The following is a 17,951-nucleotide window of genomic DNA, read 5'->3' as shown; positions in this document are numbered from 1 at the left end:
GAAAAAAATAGCCTTGAAGGCATTTCCTCGCACTCGGATCCTTCGTGTCCCTCCTTCCCGAGTGGCACGTTTACGCTGCTGTTACACTCCTGTGACACGCAGAGCACACGGCTTTCTGAACCTTCGCTTTCTGCCTGCTGTGCTAGGCGATCGCTCCCTTGTGAAGCGCTGGGTTCGTTATACTGCCTAATGCTGTGCTGTGTTCACTATTAATAACGTGTCTCAGGGCAACTTTGGAAATCTGAGGTGTGACCCATCGTCTCCAAATAAATGTTCAGAGCTCTGTTTGAGGGACTGCTTTCAAGAGGAGGGAGTACTGTGATTCACACTGGCACGAACAGGTTGCTTTGCTTGCCCGCTCAGGAACAAATGGCACCCTGTGGTCACAAAGAGCCAGGGTTTGGAAGCTGCTGTGCTGTTTAAATAAATACCTTTCCTGCTTTCACAACCTGCTCTACTTGAAGGACTGTTGAAAGGGGTCAAAAGTTCTTTTCTTTCAGGTATATAATGCTGGGTCAGGGTCCAGGCTTTTGACGGTACAAACAGTGCTGAACCCTCAGGATCAGCTCACAGAAGGGAAAGTATCTGCTGAATTAGAATATTCTGCTGAGTTAATGTTTTATTGTAATAATAAAGTAAATCCAGGAGGCTGATGATAGCCAAACAGTAACATGGATGAAATTTGGTTTTGGCTGCAACTTTCTTTGTGGATTGTATTGTTTGCAGTGGTTCATTTGAAACAAGGAAGTGTGGAAAACCATTGATTTAATTTTCAAAAATATTTAAATAAAATATGTGCTTTGTAGTAATGCTTGCAAATTAGTAGTATTTAACACTGAGCCTGACCTTGTGAGAAGAGTGGGAAGCTAGAAATATGGATCCCTGCCTCCTTTCCCAGATTTTGTAAAGTAAATGATAAAGTCACTGAAATAAAACTCACTGAAATGTCTGAATGTCTCCAGATTGCTTATCTACATGATGAAAAGTTCAAGTTTAGCCTGAAAGATACCTTTTTCAGGACTGTCAAATTACCGTTTTCCATGGTTTGGGGTTGGAGCAGAACCAGGTAGAATTGTCAATCATGATTCAAGTCCAGAAATTGAACTACTTTCATCTGTGTCAGATGAAGATGTCTCCCTTTTGCCACACATAATTTCTGGACCAAATTGCGAGTGCTGGCAAAACTCCAGGGCCGTACTGGACTGGTGTGGTTGGTGCAGGGTGTGTTACAGCACTCTGTGCGTGTGCAAAGGATCCCAAGTTTATCTCAAGGCCACGGAAAGAAGTTGGAGTGACTTTGTAAGAGCTTTGCCTGGTCTATACTCATACTACTTAAGTGTCCTGCAACTGTTGATTGTTTTCAAGGGTGTCTCTTTATTTTGGCCAACGTGAATTCCCATAAAGCTCTTGGTTTTGCTATAGAGTAGATAGTGGTGCTGCTAGTGGAGCCACGTAATCAGGTGCACAAAGCCTCATGCAAAGCTGTGGCAGTCCTTATTACATTAATGTTGGCTTCACCTTTTAATTTTGATTATCAGTATGTCACAATAAATGAGGATTAAGTAAACTGAATAAGGGCTGGCCTAAGCTAGATAAATGCAACTGCACAGTGACTAGGGCACGCAGCCTTGCCTCAGCACAGAACAACAACCTGACTTGCTCAGGCCATACTCTTTCAAAAGCACTCTTCTTATTCTTTTATTTTTTTTTTTATAAGAGCACTCAAAACGTACTAAATATTTGTTGTTAAACCATTGATTATTCCCCACCTACTGCAGCTGTTCAAGTGAAGTAGTGTAATATGCTAGCAATGTGACCTTCACCCAGATAGGAATACCTGCTGTGTATGTCTGCAATGCCAAAGTTCAGCTGCTCACTGTGGGTGTAGGTGAATAAATCAGCTCTTGTGAGTGGTAGAAGTGCTGTATGTCCCTCAGTCATGAAAAAGTCTGCCAGTCTCTGTTATGCAGAGTTATGACAGTGATGGTGCAAAGGGCTTAAAACCACATTTCCCACCTTCTCAGGAGAACGCTACAAATACCTTTTTAAATTCCTTTATCAAATCTGCAGAGCCTTGAATGATGTGGGACAAGAGGGTTCCTCTTGCCTTATGTACCTAGCCCTGCTGCTGCCCACCCTCACTCCACATTATAGAAATGAATGACAGTAGCATCACCTCTTTGAAGTGATATTTGCCAAGGTTGCTGTACTTTATTTAACTCACTGCTCTGGAGATGGAATTGGCACACTGTGGTCCTCTCTGACTACTCAGGTGTTCAGATTATTGGTGCTAAAGAGGTTATTGCACGCAATTGCTGGGAGTGGCAGCAGAAGGTTCCCTTGAGTAAGCAAGTAGCATTGGCTGAGCTTCCCTCTGCCTCCAGAGCTGATTCACTTTAACTAGAACTATGAAATGAAAGAAACATGAGGTGTGAGTAATTCTAGTGTGATACAGAAGTATTAAAGCATGAGCTCAAATACTGGGTACGTGTCTAAGGGTTGTAAACCAGGCTCTCATTTAGCACCATCATGTTTTCTGATCCTTCCATTAGGATATTACTTCTGATCCTAATATCCATTAGGATATTATTTGGTAATACAGAAGCTATAACGTTGATACATAAAGAACAGAGATATCAGTAGCATGCCATAGTCAGATGCAAAGAGATTGCTGCCATGTAGCCCCCTGCTCACTGCTTTTTCATACTTCCCTATGTGTCCACACTGTATGTTCCTCATAGTACCTCTGCTTCTAAGAGAACCTTCCTGCATTCCAAGTGGAAGCATCTCACAAGGGACTTATCTCTTTCCTCTCTGGAAAAAAAAAAAAAAAAAAAAACCCCCAAAAAACTGTGAGTGGTTGGTTAGGAAGTCTGGGCCAAACATCATTTATAATACAAGCTGTCAGAATGGATTTAAAGGGAGATGATGAAAAAAAGAAAAAACAAAAAAAGTAATTCCTAATAATCTAAGTCTGAGTGGTTAATAGAATAATGCATCTTTCTACCATTTGGGACTTGAAAAAGTTTTTTCCTAATGAAGAGTAATGCAAGGTTTCTGACATGAAAATACAAGAGGCTCAGCAGGGAAGCAGAATTAGCAAGAGAGATCAGATCTGCAGTGATGCTGGGAAATGAAGCAGCGCTGTTGATGGCCAGCTAACAAGAAGAAAAGTTAGCAAGCTTTTAATTAATTGAGTGTGTACAGAAGCAGTGGGTGGGAGAGTGTGTTCTAATAAGGGAATAAGCAGGGACTGAAGGAGAAATTGGAATGGGAGCAGCAGGCTATAACCACTCAAAGAGCTAATTTAAAACTCCACATACTGTAAGGAAAACTCCAGGTGAGGCTGTGATGAGTTCCTCAGCTGGGCTTTTTGTCAGAAAGTCAGGGAGGTAGGGGCTACGTGTGGCACAAATGGTAGGGGAGAAGAAAACACGAAGGGTGAAAGTCATAATGATTCTGTGTCAAACCTAGCCCTTACTCCTCTGCTTTTCTGAATTTTCAAAGTTCTGGAGGCAGTGAGGAACAGAACTTATAATGTATTCTAATGCACTCTATAACAGGTGTTCACCAGTTCTCTGAGTGTTCAGTCTTATTCCATATTTGTGCCATTGCAAGCTACTGCTAAAAAGCTAACTTGCCCTTTTGCCCCCCTCGTCCTTTCATTTCTTTGTTTTCTATTGGCCTCGAGGAAATAATTTCTAAGTAATCTCTTAGCAGCTGAGGTGATTACTAAGCATTAAGGTTTTTTTGCCTTTCAATAAGATGTACCCTCTCATTCTCTCAAATAAATGTTGTGAAAATAAGAATATGCTTGTGTATCTTGATGGTCAAGTTTGGACTGCATGTATCCAGAGGTTGAGATAATGCTGCAAAGGTTTTGAGAGGAGTAAAGGGTGCTGCCTTAATTGTTGGCCTGAAAATTGAAGAAAAATGCAGGATTCCCGCTTTTGGACTTTAACTTCTCTTTTTTTCCCATCACTTCGTAATTGCTAAGCTCTTCGGCTGAATCAACAGGGGGAAGCTGTGGTGAAGCCATTTTGTCAGGGAAAATGTCAATTCATTAATAGTGATTACAACAAACATTGAACAGCATTCACAGGAGCATTCTGCCTCAGATGAAGTTTCACAGTGTACCCCTGGTTACTTCTTGTACTTTGGTACTTTGGAGAGTACCAAACCTGTTTTCTGAGGAAGCAGAGTTTAAATCACCCTTGGATTTGCCAGTTTTTGTTCAAATTCAAATGTCAGTTTCCCACTTCTACAGATTCAGATTTTTGTAGCCTCTTAACAGTTCATTTGAATGGAGCAGTTACAGAATCACATAATCACAGGGATTGGAAGGGACCTCAAGAGATCATGAAGTACCACAGGTCATGCAGGTAGGCATTCAGATGAGTCTTGAATATCTCCATAGAAGGAGATTCCACAACCTCTCTGGCAACCTGATCCAGTGCTCCACCATCCTTACCATAAAGAAGTTCTGCATGTTAGTATGGAACATCTCACACTCAAGTTTCAGCCCATTGCTTCTTGTCCTGCTCCTTGTCACAGCCCCTACCTCCCTAACTTTCTATTAGAACACTGAGAAGAGCCTGGCCTCGTCCAGTCACCCTGAAGGATTCAGGCCTGATTTCCACCAGGTGGTTTTCACATGCAGAATGTGCCTTGGAGGTACGCACACTACGTGCTATACATGATGCTACCACAGTGCAAGTATTGCTATCATGTTGTAAAATTCTGATGAAAACCAAAAGGATGATTTGCATGCAAGACTTGGATGTTTGTGTGCTCTTCTAACAGCTACTGACCTATATAGTGTTATGTTGATCATAAGGAAGAAATTAAATTAAAGCAGGAAAAAAAATCTACAACAGCTCTTTTAGACACATTTCCCAACACTTTTGTAAGTTATGCTACATTTCAGTGTATGTTAATTACAGTATTTCCACCTTATTTTGTTACATCTGTTTGTTTGCATTTGTTTGAAATGCATCCCCTGCATTTGTTAGTATATTTTTTCCTGCAATAAGTTGGTGTATTCACATATATTATATATAAGCTTCATATTTAAAATATTCCATGTTTTTACACTTCATTTCTGGCTTTAGTGCCTATACCCAGTTTTTATGCCTGCAACTGAATGTCATGTCATTAGATGACAAAGATGCATGTGGTATCACAGCAATAAAGAGCGACAGTACACAGAACCTCACATTTTAAAATACATCTACACCAATGAAGTCTGTGAAGAAATGAAGCTTGTCCAGGAGATCTGTACTGCCCATTAACCCTAAGGAAAATAACTCATTGCTGCTTTGGTAGTCCTTTCTCTTGCATTGTATTTTATACTAGAAAACCTTAAAAAACAGTGCTAAATGAAAAGATTTTTCCACAGCTGGTTTTGAATAGCCGTGGGAGATTTTGATTTTTGCGATCTGTTTTCCAGACATCACTTGTCTAAGTGTGAAACATCACCCACAGAGAATCCTGCCACATGAGCTCAATACTAGAGGCAGGAATTTTTGCCTTTGGTTACTTTTGAATTCAGGATATGATCTTAGTACACACTGTAGTATTTTTCATACATCCAAATACGAAATGTGTTCCTTACATTTTCTCAAATGGCCACATTTCATATTGCTCATTTAATTTCTGAAATATTTTTCTGTACTAGAGTTGAAATCTATAATGTGTTAATTCCATACCTCAAAGCCAAACTAAACGATTTTTAAAAAGCTTTACTGTTGCCCATTTAACTTCCTGTAGCTGAAGGATAGTTCCACTAACGTTATTTTCCTCAGCCTGCTTCCCTTTCCTTGAAAACTGTGGTTGGACAAAACACGATCGCTGACTGTTTATAGATCCCTTCTAAAATATAAAGATTTTGGATAGCGCTGCTGGTTTACAGCATATTTTTGGACTTTGTTTCAAAATCTGTCAGGCTGACTTAATAGCTCACTTTTGAAACCCAAAGCAACAGTGTCTACATTAGGGAAGTAGCTCTGGGAGCACTGTGAAGAATGTAAGAAAAATGGGAGAAGTAAAATAGCAGTTTTTCAGGGAAGAAATAGGTAACAAAACAGAAAACAATAAGCAGGCCATGTCTTAAATCCATAGTGCATGGATGTCCTGAACTCTAAGAGAATGCTAATTTCTCTGCATCCTAACCCTGCATTTTGGGAAGGACCTAATAAAAACTTGAAAGGTAAGCAGAAGACTGATAAAGGATGGTTGAAGTATGCCATAGCTTTCACTTAAGAGACTTTTTAACAGCTCAAAAGAGAGTTGAGAAGTGATGAATGTGATAGAAAATTATAAAATCTCCGATGATATGGATGACATGAATTACAGTAAATACGTAGTCTTCAAGCCATCATCATCCTCACGTTTCAAATGAAACAAAAAGGAATCACCCTGCCACTTAGCAGCTTAGTCCCAGAAGCCTCTTTTCAGAAATTCAGCAATCGGCTGCTTGATGGATGAGTATTTGTCATCCTATAAAGTAACTGTGGAGAATATTCTCATTTTTTCAAAGCAGCCATTTAAAGAAAGAAGTATGTCCTCCCATAAAGCTAAGTTACACAGTTGATTTGACATGGCAGATTCTTCACAGTACTGTCTGCAAAACACTTCTTTTTGGAAAAACAGCCATGCTGTGTTAGACAAATATCTAATTAACCTAGTATTTTACTTCTTAGGTAATCTGCAGCATGAACTTAGAAAAATAGTACACGAACAGGCAAAACATATAAGGGATATTTCCCCAGTGCACACAGACTCATTCAGTTCAGGGACTTCAGAAGCCACAGAAAATAGTTTTGTACTTATTGGTCCCAGTGGTTAAATGGAGAAAAGTCAGCTGACAGGCTCACACATTGCAGCACCTTCTGGGTAATTACTGAAACACTGGTTCTCTGCTTTTTGAGTTCTGGATAAACTGTGCGAATTTCTGGGGGGAAAGGGGGGGGAAATAAGACCTTTTGTATGTAAAGTGTGTCCATATTACCTTATTTACCTCTTTTAAAGGTATGAGAGTATAGAGACACCATATTTATACTGTAGCAATCAAAGAAGTGACTAATTGTTGCAGCTGCCACTGAAGTGAATAGCAATTTAGATTAACCTATTTGTTGCATTTCAAACTGTGATCCACAGACGGTGTAACCTGTGGATTATGTGTGTGACAGAGGTGACTAAAATGGGAAACCTCTTCTTACTGGACTTAAATTTGCTGCAGCAAACTAACACGCAGCTTCAATGGAAAGTTTCTAGGTATCTGAAGCTGAGATGGAAAAAAATGCATTTAGAATGCAAGACCAGTGAGAAAGGTGGAAAAAGCTTCCCACTGTATTTAGCAGAGACGTCTTTATTATCACTACTTTTAAACAAAAAAGGTCATTTAGGGAAAATAGTCATCTTGAAAGAAGAAATTCTACAGGGCAGCTTGTGCAGTTTTGTCCCAATGCTTTGCAGTTAGAAGCAACCAAAACCAAACCTGAGATCTGAAGATTCAGTTATTTTCATGTTGTGTGCATTTGTTTGTTTGCACTCCCAAATACTTCTGGGTGTGGCTTTGCTTGTTAACAGAGGTTTGGTGACCTGCCTTTTTGTTTGGCACAAGGTAGAGTGAGAAAACAGCAGTCAAGATGCTGTCAAAGAGATGGCCCAGCTACCGCTCTCATGTTCCGTGCCTCACCTATGAAAGACCAAAGAGCCCCAAGAAACAAAAAGCCGTGTGACGTTCCGTAAATCTCAGGTGATGTAGGAGGTGGTTTGCACAAGGATTTATGGTGAAAATCATGCACTGCCATAATGCCTGCGTCCCCAGGGCTCAACTTTGAGCCTGCTGTGAGCAAATGCCCGAAAACATGGCCACAGGATGCAGGCACGCTAATTCTCTAGCAGCTTACTCTCCCCAATGCATGTGAGGCGGTCATAGACATCCTAAGCTTAAGAAATGATTCTAAAAATCGATCTCTTTTGTACCAGAGCTTCCTCCGCTGGGAGCCAGCTGTGGAGAATCTCCTCATCAAAGCTACTGCTTGGCACTGCCCTCCTTGGGAATGGGGACTGAGGAAGCACTCTTGCTTGGTTTTTTGTTTTTTTGTTGTTTTTGAGCTACACCCTTACAAAACTCGCTCCCCTCCCTCTGTCTAGTGTATATCAGAACCTTCCCACTCTAGAAAACATATCAACGTACACCCCACCCTGCACAGCCCGGCAGCAGAGCCGCAGCCACCCTCCCCCCTCACGGGCGACCGCCGTGACGCGCCCCGCTAACGGCTCTCCCAGCGGCCTCCGCGCCGGACACGGCGCCTTTCAGCCCCGGCGCTGCTGGGAAATGCAGTGCGCGCGGGGCGCCCGGACGTGCCGGCTGAGGGGCCGGCTGCGCTCAGGGCGCGCGTTTGTTTACTGCTCGGGTGTCGCTCCTGTCGGCGAGGAGCTGCTGAACTGAGCAGGGGAAGACAGTTCGTAGAGGTGGAGATGAGATTCTCGGCTCTTCTGACCATTCCCGCGTGGTGAATTACCACCGCTAGCATTCCTAAAGCTTAACAGCGCTTTCTACTTGGTTAACTTCGCTGTTGCTTTTCTGTTTCTTACTATTCCCTTCAACTTTTTGATTTCACCTCTTTTAAGTTTTAAAATCAACATTTTCCTTGCCGGTTGCTTTGCTAAATATCGTCTTAAACTTCAGAAATCTAAAGAAATGCTTTCTATAGAGAAGGTTGCGCAGACACTGCAGTATCAGGTGAAGGAAGTGTGTGGGGGATTAGAAAAGGCCGGTGGCAGATCAGTTTCCAGTAGGGCAAAGCCAGAAAGCCTCTTAAGCGTCAGAGATATAAAATATGCCAGAGTCCCTTGTTAACGACCCACAGGGCCTGCTTCTTTCTTTGTTCCTTTTGTTAGAACTGGAAAACGGACAGAAGGACTTCTGCTGCAAACACATGCAGCCCCCTCAAATCTCAGCAAGGAAGGGAAACAGCGGTCGTTAAAGCAGGAAGAACAAAGCACAATGAAACCATCTTTGCCAACCTGAATTACGCAGGTCAGGACTGCAATACAAGAGAACTTTCTGCTGCGTGGGCCCGAACAGGATCTGGGGAGGAGAAGAACGGTAGCAGCAACTTTTTACTGGCACCAGTCCTTGATTTCTTATCACTAGAACTGGAAAAGGGCCTGAAAGATGCCAGCCATTTAGTTAAGTTACTGTAAGTTGCTGAAAGATTACTGTTAAGTGTGAAGCTTCTCTAATAAGAAACTATAGGAGCACCTTGCCCACAGGCTGAATTCTTTCTAAACCTGTACAATTAAGGACTGACACTACTCTCCATGCATTCTGCCAAACATTCAAATATTGAAATCTGTCTCCACACAATTTGCTAGATGTTTTTGTCCAAGTCTTCGTTATTTCTGTTTCTGTTCTATTTCACTTCCATAGCGTTGTTTCTGTGTGTAAAAAAAAAAACATGAATGACATTTGGGTGGTAGGAGGTGAAGTGCTGCAGAGCAATTCACCCAGTGCTTTGCTTGCTTTGTGCTTTTAGAGAAACAGATTTGTGTTTCTTCGTCTGCCACACATTTTTCGGACCATCATGATGTTCATGCATGATAGGAAAGGAAATCTATTAGGTTTTATTTCACGTGCTTCCCTGAAACCTGCCTGTGTGTTTGGCATTCTTGCTTTGCTATGTGGAAAACTGAACTGTAAATACTTTGAAACCAGCTCTTGTCTTTTTAAAAATTCCTCTGAAGCCTTTAGCACATTCCCTAGCGACATTTATAATACTGAGTGTTATTTCCTAATGGCACTATAGTGGAAAAAAGAAATCATAGCTCTCTGAGTGCTGTGATTCAGATGTAGTTGCTGTTTGAAGAGGAAGCTGGAAGAGGTTGCTGGAAGACACAAATGACTATCTTTCAACAGCACGTGCTGGATGGAGGCACAGAAGACAGCAGATGAATCACATTTCATACACATTAACAGCACTTCAGCAAACAATGAAAGTCAGGGACTGAGGATTATGTTGAAAAGTCTAGTTTTCATCTCACATCTATGCATTTAGACTTATTTCCTTGTATGAATGGACCATAAGAGGTCTAAACCTGGAAACAGTTGAAGTTCAGTGCATTACACAGGCTTCAGATTTCACAGATAACGGGATTCACAAAACAATCTAATTTTGAAGTTTTATTTATAGTAATATAGAGAAATTTCCTCCATACTTTAAGTGTTATAATTAAACCTCTTATGACTGTGAAATCACATGTAGAAAACTGACGTAGTGAAGGGCATAGTACTACCTCAGCAGCTGAGCCAGCAGTCGTCTATCATAAACAGATGAACCTGTGCTGTCTAGTTTTCAGTTCTAATGTCCAGACTGTTAATTAGTCTTTCCAGTGGAGCCATTAGTTGCCTATGTGTTCTCAACATTTTATCACTGTTACTTCGTTGTAGAAATTTCCTCTTTACTTTGGTTCCTCCTGTTTCTTCTTCATTGATGTATCCTATGAACTTCATCTTGTGTGCTCTGCCACCTCCTGCATAGATGTAATGATGCATTCTTTCATTTGTTGAGGACAGGTAGCAAACAGGATTACCATGAGTAAATGTGTATGAAGTGGAGCAGGCGCATTGCTAAGCATGAAGAAGCACTATGAGGAGTTCCTCATGAAGATTCAAGATTGCTGTATAAGTGCTGAGCACAAGTAGTTTTACACAAAATGAATAATAGAGCTATCCATTAAAACTTCTCCCATTTCTGTGTGTCTTTCTGCTCAAGTTTAACTTTGTCTATTTCACACTGCTTAGAATTGTTGCAGGTCAAAACTGAAGGTGCCTGAAGTTTATCTGGGAGTTTATTTTCCTATATTGCACATCAATTTCTAATACATTCATATTGCTTCTTTAGAGAAAAATGTACATATTTTACTCTCTTCAGAGTAGTTCACATAAGGAAAATGTAAACTGGTTAGGCATACTGCCTTTATAGCAAACAAGAATACTGTGCATAAGCTCTTAAACCAGAAAAACAGGGTCAGCAGTGCATTAAAGTCTTATGAGAGATAAATTGTCTTATTTTTTTCTGAATGTAATGGCTGCACAAAGGAAGGGGCTTGCATGCAGAAGGGTGAAGAGGAAGCAGATGATCTTGTGATTTGAAAAGCTTGACCATTAGCTCTGTAATCCTACTGGTTTCACTGCAGAAAAATGTGTTAACACATTGTCAAGATTGCTTCGTAATGTCTCATTTCTTTCAGGATGTGCAGTTAAGTAACACTCTGAGAACCGGAGAGTGAGAAATTAGGGTACTTTCTAATGCAACCTTAGCTCTGCTTCCTGAAACTGGTAATAATCACTAGGAATTATCTGCTGGTATCCAGCTGTGTCCCCTGTGTTAGGTAATGCTAATTTGAGGGGTTGAGGGATTAGTTGAAGCAGCCTGAGAGAGCTGTTATTGGGAAATGAGATGATTCCCTGTGGAATCCAGTATTGCCACAGCCAAGTATTATGCTGTATGTCTGTGGACTCCTGTGGTCTTGTAGGAGCTGCTGTTCTACAGTGAAGAGTGGGTTGTGGGGGTTCCTGGTGGGCCTGTGAAAGTACAGCTTTGTGTAAGAGTAATGTGACTGAGAATAAAATATCTGGTTGTAAAATCTAGTAGAGATAGGGTTACTTCTGGGCACCAGTTTGAATGTTTGAGTACACAACTGTGTGGGACACTTTGGTTTGATGTTTCTCATGTAAACGTGTGTATAGATGTAGAAATGAGATAGAATCAGACACAGAGACATAATTTTAGAACAGTATGCATAATCTTTAAAGTCAAAGTGTATTTATGTGAATTAAAGTACAATGCTCAAATAAAGCAGAGCTAAGGTGATTTTGGTGTGTATCATAACAAAATATTGCCTGACTGCAGAAGTGTGACACAGCGCACAGTGTATAGTTGGTAAATGATCCTGGTCTGATCCTTCCCCTCTCTGTAGGCATTGCGATAGTGGAACTGGGACAATGCTCATGCTTTCAAATAGCTATAATATTTTAGGGTCAGTGAGAGAAAATAAGAACACTTGATTTATTTGTGCCAAATCCTGACAGTATACTGGGGATATCCCTCTCCTTTTCACTTGTGTGCTCACGTTTGTCCGAGGTACATTGTGCACAATGTGGGGTAGCGTTCACAAATCACTCTCTTTAATTCCCATTAAACTGTACCCATTTAACATTAATTCCCAATGAATAAGCACTGAAGTTCTAAGTCTGTAAAATCTGATGCTTTCCATCTCACATCTTCTGTTGCTGGACACATACCACTGATATCGGTTTGGCTTTGAGTTCAGTAGTTGCAGGCTACCTGCAGTACCAATGGGTTGTAGCCGGGCCCAGCTGTCCTCAGGATCACATATTTTTATGAAGGGGTAATTAGCTTGCTTGTTTGTCTTTGAATAGTAAAGGATGAGATTCTTCTTGAGTTAAGCCTATTGCATTTGTACTGAGACATGAATGAAGAAGCAGAGATTGCATTCCAGTGGTTAAACCACTTCCTTAGTCAGGTTAGATCTGTGCATTGAGTGAAACATGAGCCTAGGCCAGTGACAACTTATTTATGTATGACAGAGGTGTGTTAGCAAAGAGATTGTGATCACTATAGTCATCCAAATCATTTATAACCATGTGGTTTTAAAGTGCTCCAGGAAAGAAAAAAGGAAGGAAAGGAAAGGAGTAGAGAGGAGAGGAAAGGAAGGAAGAAGAGGTCATGACCTTCTGGAAGGAACAGAGCTGAGATCTGTGATGGCTTATGAAAGCTCTGTTTGCACATCTGTGGCAAGGAGGAGGCTTTTTTAAATCTCATGAAAGTGGAATGTGCTCTAGATTTGTCCTTCCCATTCTGAGGGTTAAATTTGCATTTCTCTTAACGTCACTCTAGCTACCATGCAAATAACTTCCATGTGTCACTTTTTTTTTCTTCAAAAATAGTTTGAGTTTCCTCTAAATTATGTTCAGTATTCAGAATATACCCCAAAAATGTCCCTAAACTCTTGAATGTTGTTTTAATTTCTTCATAGCATAGTTCTTGAGTTAAAAGACCTACCCTGTTCTTTCTTCAATGCTGAAGAACAGCAGTCTCCCACTATGCAGCCAGTGTCTGAAAACTCAAATACCTTTCTGAGCTTTAGATAGGTTGTTTCACGTTTCTGTTACATAGGCAGAGTAACAGAATGGGAGTGAGATGAAATGACTTGGTGGAGAGCACAGGGAAAGCCAGTTCTCAGTTTGAGTTGGATCCCTAGGGCTGTCTTCTCACAGGCCTGGTTTCTGATCACAGCAAAACACTGCCAGTCAGGCCGTCTTTTTGGCTGCCCTGCCCATGATCTGTTGGGTGATCTCAGGAATCTCAGGCAAGGAAGATGGAGGTTACATTTCCATATTTTTGTAGATGCTTGCAGGAGAGGTGAAGGAAATGCAAGAAGAATTGAGTCACTATCTGCTCCCAGAGGCAGCCAAGGCTCAGCAAGGCCTCCCGCACTGCCCAACGGGTGCTGTTGGGTCCAGGCAGGCAGGCAGGAGGTATGGAGAGGAGACAGACCTGGAGACAATAAAAGCAATAACTAAACAGCCAGAGCTAGGAATGCAGCAGTGGACTGAAGAAATAGTTTTAAGTTGAGGGAGGGAAGATTTAGGTTGGATGTCGGGGGGGAGTTCTTTACGAGAGAGTGGTGAGGTGCTGGAACAGGCTGCCCAGAGAGGTTGTGGATGCCCCATCCCTGGAGGTGTTCAAGGCCGGGTTGGATGGGGCCCTGGGCAGCCTGGTCTGGTATTAAATGTGGAGGTTGGTGGCCCTGCGTGTGGCAGGGGGTTGGAGATTCATGATCCTTGAGGTCCTTTCCAACCCTGGCCATTCTGTGATTCTGTGGTTTTGTGAAGATGTTGTAGGGCTCTGTGTTGGCGGGAGGAGTTGGGAGAGTTGCACTGTGGAACAGAAGGTACGTAGAACAGATAGAAGGTGCAGGGATGGTGCTGCTAGAGAAGCATGGGGCATGGTGCAGGGCCCACTGGTTCTGCTGTCTGTGGGAGAATTTATACATTAGGAGCTCTTGTTACCATTCATAGAAAGAGGAGGGAGGAAAACGGGGATGACAGGGAGTAGTTTTTTTCCTTTCATGCTAAAGTGGGATTTCAATGAAAGGCGTAAGATCACATTCAGGGCCAACAGAGATTTGCAGGCACTTTCACCAAGAATGTTTTTATTTCTTTGAAGATGAGATTACTAGATTCTGTCAGAGCTGTTTGTCTCCATGGTAGCAGAGCAGGCTATGGAGGGGACAAAAGCAAACCCAAGTTTTTACTTCATCTGATGCTGTTTTCTTAGGACTTGCCTACAGTGAGATACTTAGGAATGTTAAATGAAATAAACTAATGCACATATGCTTGATTGCATTAAACTTCTATATGGACGCTGTCATGCACTGTAACATTGTAACTATGTCTTAGCCTGCTGTGCAATAAAACTGCCTTTCTTCTGAATATAATAAAGCCTCACTTATGTACACTGACTAGTTAATTTGTCTTGACTAGACATTTTCCTTAGTGTCCCCATGTAAATGAAGCATTAAGTGAAGACTGTACTGAGACTACATTGTTGGGCAACGAAGATCCCAAACTTAGCTGAGAATGTTGTTAGGATGTGATAAGACCAGGCACCAAATTCTCTTTAGGAAGCCCTTGTTAAACCTAAAAATATCTTCTTCTTGATGCAAACAGTCAGATCTATTATAAGACATTTCAATCTGCCTTTTTGAAAAAGTTTATAGTGAGGCAATTCCAGAAATATTTGGAGGCTTCATATTTCCTTGATCCCAGCCAAATTGGTTTCAGGCCTCATTATGGTACGGAAACTATAAGACTGTCTGTCTTATTAGCTTACTGGCAATAGCCAAAGACTGAATTTTTACATCAATTATCTTCAAAAACCAGAGTCGTGGATTTTTGGGACATCTGTGGTAGACAAATATACTTCATTGGCACTTATGCTTCGCAGCTATACCGGCACTTCTTTCAGTATAAAAGGTCACGGTGAAAATGACAGCTGATCTCATGTTACAGGATTTCTTGTATGATGAATGACAGGGTAGAATTAATATGGAGTCTCATCAAGACAATGTTATAGAAATGACTTCACTAATTGGTGAATCTCACCATTTCCTATTCTGTTATAATAGGTATAATACATGATTTTGAGTGTCTTAAATACTTGCATTTAATTTGGACATGTATTTGAAAATACAAAAAGCTGCTAAATGTTTTGCTAGCAATCACAGCTATTGGTACTCCATCTTAGAAATTAAAAAAAAAATGTGTTTCCCACAAGAACAAGAAATAGAGTCATTGATATCTTCAGTCAGTTAATGCTTTTCATGCTTTTCATATCTAAAGCACCTACTTGTCTTTATTGAAAGGAGCGTGTTTATAGGATGGCAAGTATGGGCAACACCTTTGTTTGTAAGCGAGAGCTGATTGTATCCCAAAAGTTAATTGAGTTCTGAAATTGATGGGAGAGCAAGAGGTAGCAAAGAGAAAGCTCAGGGGAAACCTCATTGCAGCCTTCCAGTACTTGAAGGGACCTTACAAACAGGACGGGGACTGACTTTTAACATGATCTGTTAGTGATAGGACAAAGGGGAATGGCTTTAAACTAGAACTGAAGATTTAGGTTAGATGTTAGGAAGAAGTTTTTACTTGGAGTGCAGTGAGGCACTGGCACAGGTTGCAGAGAAGCTGTGGTGCCCATCCCTGGAGGCACTCAAGGCCAGGTTGGGTGGGGCCCTGGGAAGGTGGTGGGAGGCAGCCCTGAACACAGCAGGGGGATGGAACTGGACGGACTTGAAGGTCTTTTCCAACCCAAACCGTTCTGTGATTCCATGATTCCAGGGATCTGTAAAAGCTCGTGCGAGTTATGCCTGTCTGGACCTGAATAATACATTGTATTCCTTAAAGAAAATGTTTCTCTAATCCTCAAAGAACGTAAAATGAGAGATAGAGAAGGAATCAATAAATATATGGTTGATATCTCTAATTCAGAGCAGAACTTTATGGATTTTGATTGTTCTTTTCCCAAATTATTACCTGCAATCTAGAAACAGAAGGATTTTTGTTGTTGTTTTTGCTAATACTTAAAGGATAGTTCCTCAACAAATAGCTGACACTGAAATATTGAAAGTAAATTATTAAAAGGGGAAGATTTCAGCTAAAATAAAATAGTTGTAGAATTGGAAACAGCAAAGCAGAGTTAATAAGAGATGCATTATGCACTGAGACCACCTACTGGGCATTCTTGAATTAGCAGAGAAAATGGTTGCAAAAATTTAATAACCAGTTGACCAAAGTGCAAAAAAAAAAAAATAATAGCACTGTTTTAGTCTATAGAAAGAAGAGAGGAAAAAAAGATATTAAGTCTGTGCTATGGAAACTCTGAATTTTCTATCTGAACCAGTCAAAAGAAATAACTTGTCATGGAGATTTTTTTTAAAATACAAACAAACAAGCAAACAAACTTTAAAACAACCAATTCAGAAGCTTTAAAGTGTTCCCAGCCAAGCTGACTATTAGAGTTTATTTATGATGGTGTGGAGAGAAAAGTGCATTTTTATTTCATGAAATCTGGTCAAGATATTAGGAATAATATCTAATGTACCTGAGTGGTTCCTGTTATCTTTATCATTAAAATGAATTTACTCTCTGAATTTGTTACTGGCAATTTAAGATAAAATTTCTATGAGAAGAACCTATAGATAAAATTAGTAAGCTTCCTAAATTTCCTGAAAAGGCATTTGTATTGTTTAGCTCTGTTAAAATTCAGTTGTTTTTCCAACTGGCACATTTAGTGTTTATTCTTCAGTTTTAAAATATAACTGTTCCTGGGTCTTATGGTAGCACTAGATTCTAAAGGCTCAGCCTGGCTCAGCTCTTGGCCCTGCTGATGTCCCCCACTGCTGACACGAGCAGGGTTGTGGCCCCACTTCTCTCCCAGTCCTGATGCAGCAGGATGGTAGGGTGAGGATTTTGCTTGATGTGGGACTTCATGGCACGGAAGAGGTCTGGTGTTCTGCTGTAAAAGCATGAGAAATGGACTTTGGTGTGTCAGAGGGTGAAGGAGAAAATGGTGTAAAGTTTGGCAGGTCTGCTTCTGGTTGTTTTGAAAATGAATAGAAGTGGAGAATACGGAGCTCAGAAACTTATTCCGTAATCAGAAATTGCAACATAGGCATGGGACAGACATGGATACACTAATGGAGAGAGATCTGTGTGAAACACTTACAGCCTGGACAAATGATAGGGGAGAGCCAAGATTTGTCACTGAGAGCATCTGGGCAGTGCCCTGTGTTTGCTCATTCTGAAACTTCAGAAATGGATAAAAGTGCCATCAAGGCTGCTGTATGGTTTTTCAGGCTCACTGCAGCAGATTTACAGTCAGTAAACTTGGCTTCAAAGTTACGGGGATGTATTCAGGTTTTGTTTTGTTTTGTTTTCTGGCTTCAAAATGTTGCTGATCTTCTGTACACATTTTTGTTTGTTTGTTTGTTTTCAGAAAAGTTTCCAGTTCCAAGGGAATGGTTTGTGGATTTATTTAGCTTTTCTGTATTTTTCCCTACTGAAAATAATACATGGTTTTTGACTGGTTTGCAAAAGCAAATCTAACTTTTGATGTATATGTCATATGGTATTTACTGAAGCCAACGGTCAAAGATATTACATAGCTATGGTCTCATAAAGCATAACCAAATACAGCCACAAGCTCACCTAGAGGATTTTCTCATTCTGGATCAGGTAAATAACAGTTTATAGTGATGGTTAACAACTGTCTGGTGTCTCATCATGAGACTGGCAATTCATACCATGTTTGACTTCACGCAATTTATGTGGCAAATCCATTCTTTCTTTAAAAAGA

The 17,951-nt window shown here is 40.8% G+C and overlaps 1 long non-coding RNA gene across 2 annotated transcripts; it reads left to right on the top strand.

The window, feature by feature from the left end:
* The first annotated feature begins 8,369 nt into the window (after positions 1-8,369).
* On the top strand, positions 8,370-10,751 carry LOC122171965. Of its 2 annotated transcripts, XR_006172134.1 has the most exons (3): positions 8,370-8,481; positions 8,911-9,212; positions 10,586-10,751. It is a non-coding gene; the product is annotated as an uncharacterized LOC122171965 (long non-coding RNA). The 2 variants fall into 2 exon arrangements; XR_006172133.1 differs by having other exon boundaries at positions 8,911-10,751.
* Positions 10,752-17,951: the final 7,200 nt, after the last annotated feature.

This window comes from Centrocercus urophasianus, unplaced genomic scaffold, assembly GCF_019232065.1.
Source record: "Centrocercus urophasianus isolate 14NV4802_14NV808 unplaced genomic scaffold, USGS_Curo_1.0 seq_11, whole genome shotgun sequence".
Lineage (NCBI taxonomy): Eukaryota > Metazoa > Chordata > Aves > Galliformes > Phasianidae > Centrocercus > Centrocercus urophasianus.
The sequence above is the reverse complement of the archived record's forward strand: the minus strand, read 5'-3'. Positions and strand labels throughout refer to the sequence as shown.